Below are 10619 nucleotides of genomic sequence, written 5' to 3'. Positions count from 1 at the left end.
CTGTAGCAGACTTTCTGACCTTCTGTGCTCTGGTGGTTGCTGTTGCACAGACAGGGAGTTTGGTACTTGGAGTTGGAGTTAATTTGACAGTTTGTTAGTGACTGTGTTAGGTGTCTGAGGTGATGTCCTTTAGTACCTCAGATTTTTCACCAACAGTTGGCCATGAGAGACTTGTTCGTTCTGGGTCGTTGTTGAACAGGTGCTTGTCATCTCTGATGTGGTGCACCAGGTGATCAATGGCCTTCCGTTCTGTCGCTGATCACAGCAAGCATGACTCAAATTTGTGGTCACCTGCATGTAAATTGTCTTGAAGGAACTCTCTTAGTTGTTCCATGACTTGTTCCGTGTCTTCTAATGGTAAGCGGTTATGTTCTTGTGCATACTCAGCACTGTGCATGTCTGAGTGGTGCTGAGGTGGGTTTTGTTGTCGCTTACCCACACAAGTTGCTCTTGGATGAGTCAGCTGATTACCTTTGGATATCTGGTTAGGTTTCCAGATGTTCTTATCCTTTTGGTTTCTTGAGAAGCGTGGCTGGTCCCATGGATTTTTCCAGCAGTTGGGCTGAAAGCGGTCGTGGATATGGGCGTCACGTTCTCTGTGCTCTTGATGGAAGACTCTGGTGTTGTGATGCCACTGGGTGTTGTCCAGTGCAAGGCTTGAGTTTTTGTTGACAGAGTTCAAGAGTGTGGATGTTTTGTTACCTTTCTTTGAGGCCAACTTCTGCTTGTTATAGGCCTTCTGTGTTAGGTCACGCAACTGTTGGATGGTCATGGAGTTCGGACAGGCCATGACACCTAGATGGTGGCTGACTCCAGGGTGCAGATTTCTTAGAAAGAGGCTTTTGAAGTTCAAATCCTCTTCAAGGTCAGGGCTGTTGTGTGCACCAAAGTAGGCTTGTCGGAGTCGGTTGTAATAAGCTTGTGGAGTCTCTTGACGACCTTGTTTGGTTTCCAAGGCAGTTAACAGTCCATGTTCAGACTCCGGGTCTGTAAACTCTTTAATCAGGACCTCACGAAGTCGCTGGTAGTTTGACTTGGTTTGACTGGGCTGTCGATCTAGAAAGTTTCGTACCTCGGGACTGGAAGTGGCTCTAAGGAGGTATAACCAGTCTCTGTCAGTCACATGAGGTCTCACTTCCAGGTGAAATTCTATATCTCGCAGGTAAGCTTGGATGTCGGGGGTCTTTGTGGAGTCCCGGTTGAACCTGCTGATGTTTTTAGACAGCTTGTTGAGGTCTTTGATTGTCATCCCGTGGGCAGCTCCAAGGCCTTGGATGGGAGGTTTTCTTTCGTTGGCAGGAACGGGTTGTGTGGCGAAGGCAGGTGAGGTTTTGGGTTGTGGCCCTTCGCTCCTTTCGTCATATGCCAGTTCTTGGACGTGGGACTCTGCTCTGCTCAGCAGTGATGAGGCTAAGAGAGGTTTCTCTTTCCTTGGCTCTTGTTTGTGCTTGTAAGCATTTTGGAGTTCTTTTCTGACCATGTAGAGCACATCGTTGGTATCGTCTAGTTGTTGGGTCAGATTGTCCATTTCAGTTCTGTACCTTTCAAGGTGGTCTTTCAAAGCACTGATTTCAGAGTTCTTGTTTCTGATGTCTAGCTTGGCTTTCTCTAGTAGCTGTTCGGCATACTGGAGTCTGTTTACCAGGTCTTTCTGAGCAGCTGTTGCATGTTGCTGGTCGAGCTGAGCTGCTGCCAGGGCTGCTTGGAGCTTCATAACTTGTTCTGTTGTATCCTGCTCCCTCTCGCTGGGTGCTTTGAGTTGATTTTGAACTTTCACTTCCAGCTTGTCTATGCGACGTTGAGCACGTGTCAGCTCCTCTTGAAGGTGGGTGATGTGCTTGTCGCTCAGTTTCAGCTAGGTTGTGAAGGCATAGCTTAGTGAGCTCGTGATCTTGACTAGCTCCTTGTGGTTGTTGTTCTGGCTTGAATCTTGTGTCAGGAATCTTCTCAGGATTAGGATTATTATTAAAAATAATAACAGTTCAAATGTCTTTGGAGTGAGGCTGTCTGTCATGCCTCTCAGCCACATGTTCACATCTTCCCCATGGGAAATGGGGTCTGCAGTCTGCGGCATGTTGGCACGCTGGGGAGAAGAGAGACTGACACAGATCTGTGTGGAGTAAAAGCCTATGTGTGGTGGGACAACTAAGTGTTGTATCAGTGATTGTGAACCACTAGTGAAATGTGGTGATGACTGTGTTGGTCTCAGGGTGTCTAAGTAGACTAGAGATGCGAAGACTTTGTCACTCTAATGAGGAAGAGGAAAAGAGAGACAGAGGTGAAAAACAAATTCAAATGACAAGCAAAATTTCTGTTTTTCAAATGAGGAAAATTTTTTTTTCCAATTAAATGTTATCAAAAACGTAAACAATATTATTATATTTCTTGCTTTGGACAAAAGAATACAATAATAATTCTGATATCTCTTTTCTTAGTCTGACAGGATTGACACCGTACACCTTTCAGTTGGACCACTCACCAGGGAGGCTGCGAAGGCGACAGTTGTTCAACACGTATCTCTATTAAATTGATCTCAACCTTGGATGAGATGCTAAAACTTGGATTGCGTTTCCAAATGTAGGGAGGTTAGGAAGAACAAAGGAGAGGATGATTACAATCAAATTCATAAGGATGATTCGTCGTCTTTGGCACGATTGTGTATTTAATTCACTTAGAATTGATTGATGGTTCTTACATGTCCTACAAATGTAAAAAGAGAAGAGGAAAGTAAAGGAAAGAGAGGACGGAGATGGTAAGTCTCAGTAGCGGTTATCTGAACTACAAGGAGAGCGTTGTGTTAGTTGCTGCACAACTTATCAAACAAAATAAACTTTAAGTGAAAGAGAGTTGTCTTTCTAATTTATTTGAACTCGTAGTGAGGGATAACAATGTCTCCTTTTAGGGCTCAGGTTTTTTCGTTCCCAGGCTAGGATACACAAAGTAAAGAAATGGTAAGAAAAAGTAAAATTAAAAAATTAATAAATGGGCAAAATATGCAAAAATGAAATTAAGTGTATAACCAAAATAGGAAGAGGGGTAAAACGCATTCAAATAAGTAAAGGTCTGAATAGCATGTATTCAGATGGGTAATAAATAAATTAGGAAGAATAAGTTTACTTAACTTCCAAAGTTCAAGGCTTATTCATTCCTAAAATAATTAGGCCCAAAAGAGAATACTAGAAATAAAAGATCATGTGAAATGATCTGAGAGGGAAATTTTAAATGATTCAAAATAAATTTAATGTTTCAATTAAATTTCAATTTGACAATTAATAATTGTGAGTCAGTATTTCCCTTTCTAGTAAAATGAAAATAAGTGGTCTAGTGAGAAAAGAGAGCGATAAAAAGAAAGAGACTAACAAGTGTTAGTTAAGATGTTTAAAATGGTTAAATCACGTCAGCGTTGCCCAAACACACATTATTCTACCACTGGATGGTAATGCTAACGGCTAACCTTTGAGGCTAGTGGCTTTAGTATAGACTTCAATGTAAATGCAATGGTTTCGTTAGCTTAGCGACACCGCGGAGTTTGTGCGCTGCGCGTGCACAGTTCAGAGTTGCTCCGGAAGTATGTTAAGGCTTCCGGGTCACGGTCGTCACTATGGCAACCAAAACACATTCTAGTGGATTAGCACATGAATCGTTGCATTGTTGCAAATACAGTTAAGCATGTTACATGAAATGTCGGCTCATTTCAACACTGTACAAATAACAACACCGCCTTTCAGTTGGTTTTGTGATGTGGCACTTAAACTCTCAGATTGCATTCACTTTGTGAACGGATACAAATGGGCAAACATTGTTCTCTAATGTTTAACGTTAACTTAGGGGAGTCGAATATCAAATTTGATTTTGCAGTGGAACACGCACTGGCAATCAAACTATATGAAATATGAATACGGGGGCTTTGATAAATAGATTGAGGAACACGCTCAAAACTATTCTTTATTCACCGATTTATATCCCTTTTGAAACACTAACAGTTTAGCTCCGTTCAGCAAACAGTGACTGAGATAGCGTTTGAGACACTGGAACTCGCAGTGAAATCAAATCAGCTATAAAACAAGGCATTACACAAATGAGGAACACGCTCAATTTCTACCTTATTGTACGATCTCAGATGTTTACTTTTAAGTTCACTTACTGCTGTTAACATTGTCTCCTCTAGCTCCTTTCATTCAAGCGGGAGGGCGTGCGCTGCTTACGTCACGGGTCACACAAACACACTCACGTCTCACTATCTTCTCATCTTCCATTCCTTTAGCAAAATCAAAGATTAAATAACTTGGTTTATGCTCACAATTTAGATTAAACTGCCCGCATTCTCCACCATTCATGTAAGGGAAACAGGTCAATTTAGCTCAAAGGGAATCATTTAAGATTTTAAAGGGAATTTGAACAGAATCACTGTTTCACGGCTGTTCACGGAGACGCGCCTGCGGTTCAGTGAACGAGCCGTTTAACATCAAATCTGCGCTGGATACTAATATCCAAACTATAGTGAAAACACTATCAATTAGCACAGTAACAAGATCGGCAGTTTAAGACATTAACTTGTAAGCACAAAACACAATATACTTCTCTTTTCAATATATATAAGGCTTTATTAGATAAATCTAAGACATATAAACTAATCTAACACATAAACGCACGCACTCACACATTCACACAAGTTGCAGGAAGATCAACAGTTAGGAAAAGATGAGTTTAAGAGAATGGAAATATGGAGTCCCAAGTTTACAGCAATACGTTAAATTGCATAGACATGAACAACCATCAATCACGTAATTAGCGCTCGCATTGAGTTCCTCAATGGGGTTAAAATTATATTAGATACACCAGCACAACAAATATCTGGGAATACGTTGCCTTCGTTTGCTGTGAAAGGGACTCCCGTTGAAAGGGGTATCCCGGTGTCGCTGATTGGCTGGAAGTTCAGTTGGCTGAAGTGACGTCTTGGGGAGCCCGTGCTTGGGCGTTGGCTGAAGCTGGAGTTGTGTGGCTGGTTTGAGTTCAAACGCGCAGACGAGGTCGACGTTACAAAACTTAACTCAGAACACGAAACTCTCAAACGGAAAAGAAAAGAAATAAAGTTTGACGAGACTAGGTTGTGTTCCTTCTCATCGTGGCATAGTAGCAGCAGGCAGGCCGAAGCACGCAGGAACCGCGCTCAAACAGTGATGACTAAACCGCATGGCTACAAGCTACAAGCTAGCAGAAGCATAGCTAGAGACTAGAAACAGACATGGCTAATAGCAGCAGCAAGGGACTAAAAGCAGACTAAAAGCAAGGCATGACTGATAGCACAAGCAATGCTAGAACTAAAAGCAAAATTTCATGGTGTCCAAAGTATTTAAACTTCCTTGTTGGCCACCCCTCAAATGTTGCCTTGACCAATCAGATATGGTCTTGGGTCTGGGGTATCATAAATCATTTGTTTATCTTACCAAGCATGTGGTTCTTGCCTCACAGGGTCTAATTTTGGACATGATTCCTATAACATGATTATGATATATTTTACAAATAAATGATTGTCAGGACAACATCAAGCAAGAAAATTCGATTATATCAATACTAGACATTACTATGTATCCTATAGTTATCAAAAGACATACACAATAAGTGATTATACATGATAGTCAAATGTGTGGGTTACACATAAATGAATATGGAGTTAAGCAATGGAACGGTTCATTTATAAGTCTTTTTGAGTTCATTCTGGTCCATATATAATGTACAAAAAGCAGTTTCTTTTGCCATTCTCTGGCAAAGGGACTTTTCTGTGGAGACAAAGGTTTAAAGCCCTTCCCCCTTAGGAATTTCAGTCTGGTTCTGCTGGCTGGGGGGAAGTCAATGCAAGTATTTAACTTGATCTCCTGGGTTTACATGTGATGTCCAGCGTTGCATTTCAATCACGAACAATAAATTTGACAATGTCTTCTTCGAATTAAAATTGTCAATAATTGTTCTATTGGTGTTAATGTTGAAAGCTGTTGTGTGAACAAGTTGGTTGGTTGGTTATCTTGCTTGGTTCTTGTGGCACTAGAACTGATTTATGACTTCCTGAGGAGTTCTGCTCTCGTTTCAATGCACTCAGCTCTGATAGACTCTTTGATTTGTCTGGTTCGAATCACTTCTGCTACAACCTTCACCCACTCACACATTCATATACACACCTGGTTTACTCGGTACACCTGTTTTGCATCCGCTCACTCACTCAGACACACACAGCTGATTCCCATTTGTTCACCCACATATATTCTCCTCTCTCCCACCACTCGGCCTGCCTGGATTAATTGTACTTGCAAATGTTGATCTGTGTTTCTTTAGTGTTTGTTCCTCGAGTTGTGTGTGGCTTCCTAGTGATCGTGTTTATGCCAGTTTTGTTTTGCCTTGTTGGCCTTTTTGTTCTTTTTATAATAAAGTGTCTCTTCCCTGCATTTGGACCCAGTATTTGCTCTTTCCACGGTGCTGTCCCTACCGCGCCGTGACAGAATCCAGGCAGCAAAGATGGGTCCAGCAGGGAGGATCCTCGATGTCCGCCTGGGAGTTTGGAGTATCGAGGATTATGCTTGGGACTTTGTGGGGTCGGCTCGGCAGTCAGCGACAGAGAAGACCTGTCTAATGGTCTTCTTCTGGGGAGGACTGGCCGAGCCCTTTAAATCTTCCATGCCATACTGGCACCCCGACGAGACGCTGGAGGACTATGTGAACCTGGCTCTGGAGTTGAGTGGCTCAGCTGTCAGGGTGGGGGTGCTGACCCAGGAAGTTCCCAGCGAGGCGGCGGGTGCCGTTCACAAGTCCCCAGTGGATGCGGGGCTTGCCGCTCACGAGTCCCTCGAGGAGGAGGCGCAGGGTGCCGCTCACGAGTCCCCCGAGGAGGAGGCGGCGGGTGCCGCTCATGAGTCCCTCGAGGAGGAGGCGCAGGGTGCCGTCCACAAGTCCCTCGAGGAGGAGGCGGCGGGTGCCACTTCCATTCTCCCGGACTCATCACCTTCACCCACTCACACATTCATTTACACACCTGGTTCACTCGGTACACCTGTTTTACATCCGCTCACTCACTCAGACACACACAGCTGATTCCCATTTGTTCACCCACATATATTCTCCTCTCTCCCACCACTCGGCCTGCCTGGATTAATTGTACTTGCAAATGTTGATCTGTGTTTCTTTAGTGTTTGTTCCTCGAGTTGTGTGTGGTTTCCTAGTGATCGTGTTTATGCCAGTTTTGTTTTGCCTTGTTGGCCTTTTTGTTCTTTTTATAATAAAGTGTCTCTTCCCTGCATTTGGACCCAGAATTTGCTCTTTCCACGGCGCTGTCCCTACAGCGCCGTGACACCTTCAAACATACAACTTAATTTTTGAAACTTTGTCCATGTTTAGCATGGGAATCCTTTAACAGTGTAAAAAACTCAGTATGCATGAAATAGCATTTCACCCCCCCCCTTTCACAGTCAATTTAACCCAGCTGTTTAACACGTGGTTTAGCTTGTTTTGGTGTGTTTGGTTAACTTTAGATCTAAAATGAGTGAGACACTGGCCTGTCTGTACTGGAGTTGAAGAGCCTTTGTGTAACAAAAGCAGATTTTGCAGCTGTATGGGAGGGTTAAGACTGAGATTGTATGCCAGTAGCCCTTATCTAAGTCAAGTTTCTAAATGAAAAGTAGCAGATGCCACCCTATCTATTCAGTCCTCCAAATGAGGAAAAGGAAAGGGAATCTTTTTAACTGCATTGACCTTTCTATAGAAAGTGCAGAAAGAAGTCATGTCATTAGTCTTCGGAACAAAGAGCCAGCCCTGTTAAAAAAAAAAACGGCATATGATGGTTATGTAGGTTTTAAATATATTACATTACATTACATTTATTCATTTAGCAGACGCTTTTATCCAAAGCGACTTACAGATGAAGACAGTGGAAGCAATCAAAAACAACAAAAAGAGCAATGATATATATAAGTGCTATAACAAGTCTCAGTTAGGGTAACACAGTACACGTAGCATGGGATTTTAAATAATATAATAAATAAAAAGAAAACGGATAGAATAAAAAATAAAAAAGAATAGAACAAGCTAGTTAGAGGTCTTTACACATACACACACACACACACACACACACACACACACATACAATTGCATAATAAATGAAAAGAAAATAGAATACAAAAAGATTAGAAAGGTAGTTAGATTTTTTTTTTTTTTAAAGAATATAATTAGAATAGTGAGTGTTAAAGTTAGAGGGTCAAATAAAGATGGAAGAGATGTGTTCAAGCTGATTCTTGAAGATGGCTAAGGACTCAGCTGCTCGGATTGAGTTGGGGAGGTCCTTCCACCAGGAGGGAACATTTAATTTAAAAGTCCGTAAAAGTGACTTTGTGCTTCTTTGGGATAGCACAATCAAGCGACGTTCACTTGCAGAATGCAAGCTTCTAGAGGGCACATAAGCCTGAATTAACAAATTTAGGTAAATGGGTGCAGAGCCAATGGTAGTTTTGTAGGCAAACATCGATGCCTTGAATTTTATGCGAGCAGCTATTGGAAGCCAGTGCAAATTGATAAACAGAGGTGTGAAGTGTATTCTTTTTGGCTCATTAAAAATTAATCTTGCTGCCGCGTTCTGAATTAATTGTAAAGATTTTATAGAATTGGCTGGAAGACCTGCCAAGAGGACATTGCAATAATCCAGCCTGGACAGAACAAGAGCTTGAACAAGGAGTTGTGCAGCATGTTCCAAAAGAAAGGGCTTGATCTTCTTGATGTTGAATAAAGCAAATCTGCAGGATCAGACAGTTTTAGCAATGTGGTCTGAGAAAGTCAGCTGATCATCAATCATAACTCCAAGGCTTCTAGCTGTTTTTGAATGAGTTATGGTTGATGTGCCTAACTTGATGGTGAAATTGTGATGAAACGATAGGTTTGCTGGAATCACAAGCAGTTCTGTCTTGGCAAGGTTGAGTTGAAGGTGATGGTCCATCATCCAGGAAGAAATGTCTGTTAGACAAGCTGAGATTCGAATAGCTACCGTCGGATCCTCAGGATGGAATGAGAGGTAGAGTTGAGTGTCATCAGCATAGCAGTGGTATGAAAAGCCATGTTTCTGAACTACAGAACCTAATGATGCCATGTAGACAGAGAAGAGAAGTGGTCCAAGAACTGAGCCCTGAGCCACCCCAGTAGTTAGATGTTGAGATCTGGACACCTCACCTCTCCAAGATACTTTGAAGGACCTGTCTGATAGGTAAGACTCAAACCATTGAAGTGTGGTTCCTGAGATGCCATTTGCCAGTAGGGTTGATAGGAGGATCTGGTGGTTAACCATGTCGAAAGCAGCGGACAGATCAAGCAGGATAAGTTGTGAAGACTTAGAGCTTCAAAAACCGAGAGCAAGGCCGTCTCAGTTGAATGTCCACTTTTGAAGCCAGATTGGTTGCTGTCAAGGAGATTGTTGTGTGTGAGAAATGTAGAGACTTGTTTGAACACAGCTCGTTCAAGTGTTTTTGCAATGAAAGGAAAAAGGGAAACTGGTATGTAGTTCTCTAAAAGAAATGGGTTGAGGTTGGGTTTCTTAAGCAGTGGAGTTATACGTGCCTGTCTAAATGATGAGGGGAAAACACCAGTGTGGAGGGAAGTGTTGATGTTGTGAGTGAGTGCAGGTACAACTGAAGGAGTAATGGCTTGAAGGAGATGAGATGGAATAGGATCAAGCGGGCAAGTAGTAGGGTGATTAGAAAGGATGAGTTTTGAGACTTCTGCCTCAGAGAGTGAAGAGAAGGATGTAAATGAATGTAAGTTTGCTGGTGATAAGAGCTTGACTGATTGTGGTGTGGAAAATTGTGCACTAATGTGTTTAATTTTATTAATGAAAAACGTTGCAAAGTCATCAGCTATTAGAGATGAAGCAGGAGGGGGAGTAAGAGGACAAAGAAGTGAGGAAAATGTTTTAAAAAGCATGAAAGAGTTAGATGAATTGTTCATTTTGTTATGGTAGTATGTCATTTTAGCAGTGGAGACATTAGCAGAGAAAGAAGATAGGAGGGACTGATACACAATAAGGTCAGTAGTATTTTTGGACTTGTGCCACCCCTTTCAGCAGCTCTAAGCTTAGAACGGTGTTCGCGTAGAACATCAGATAACCATAAAAATAAAATATAAATATATATATATATATATATATATATATATATATATATATATATATATATATATATGTTATTTTAGCATTTTTATATGACACATTATTTGTCGACTTGTGATCTTGTGTATAAACTGCATAATCAGTTTGTTAGTTATCCTTTCCATCTGTTCTCCAGTTGTTTTTGTTTTCATTTCTTCATGAGGCAGCTGCTCATTGTTTTTATACCTCTCTCCCTGTCAGTCTGTCATGTCTTGTGATAACCTTTGTATCCTGAGCTCATGCCATCTCTCTCTGCAGAGGTTTGCTTGAGAGCCATCATTTTCCAGTCTGCTCTGCCTTAGCTTCAAACCTGTCTGGTGAGTAAAGTGTGTGGCTTGATTTGGTAATGTTTCCTTTTTCTCCAACATAGAGTAATGAAACAGTTGTTGAAAAAATATCTGATTATACTGCAGACTTTTTAAATATTTCTGTTTCTGTAGAGAAA

This window comes from Carassius gibelio, chromosome B15 (assembly GCF_023724105.1).
Source record: "Carassius gibelio isolate Cgi1373 ecotype wild population from Czech Republic chromosome B15, carGib1.2-hapl.c, whole genome shotgun sequence".
Lineage (NCBI taxonomy): Eukaryota > Metazoa > Chordata > Actinopteri > Cypriniformes > Cyprinidae > Carassius > Carassius gibelio.
This window is presented reverse-complemented; position numbering follows the sequence as displayed.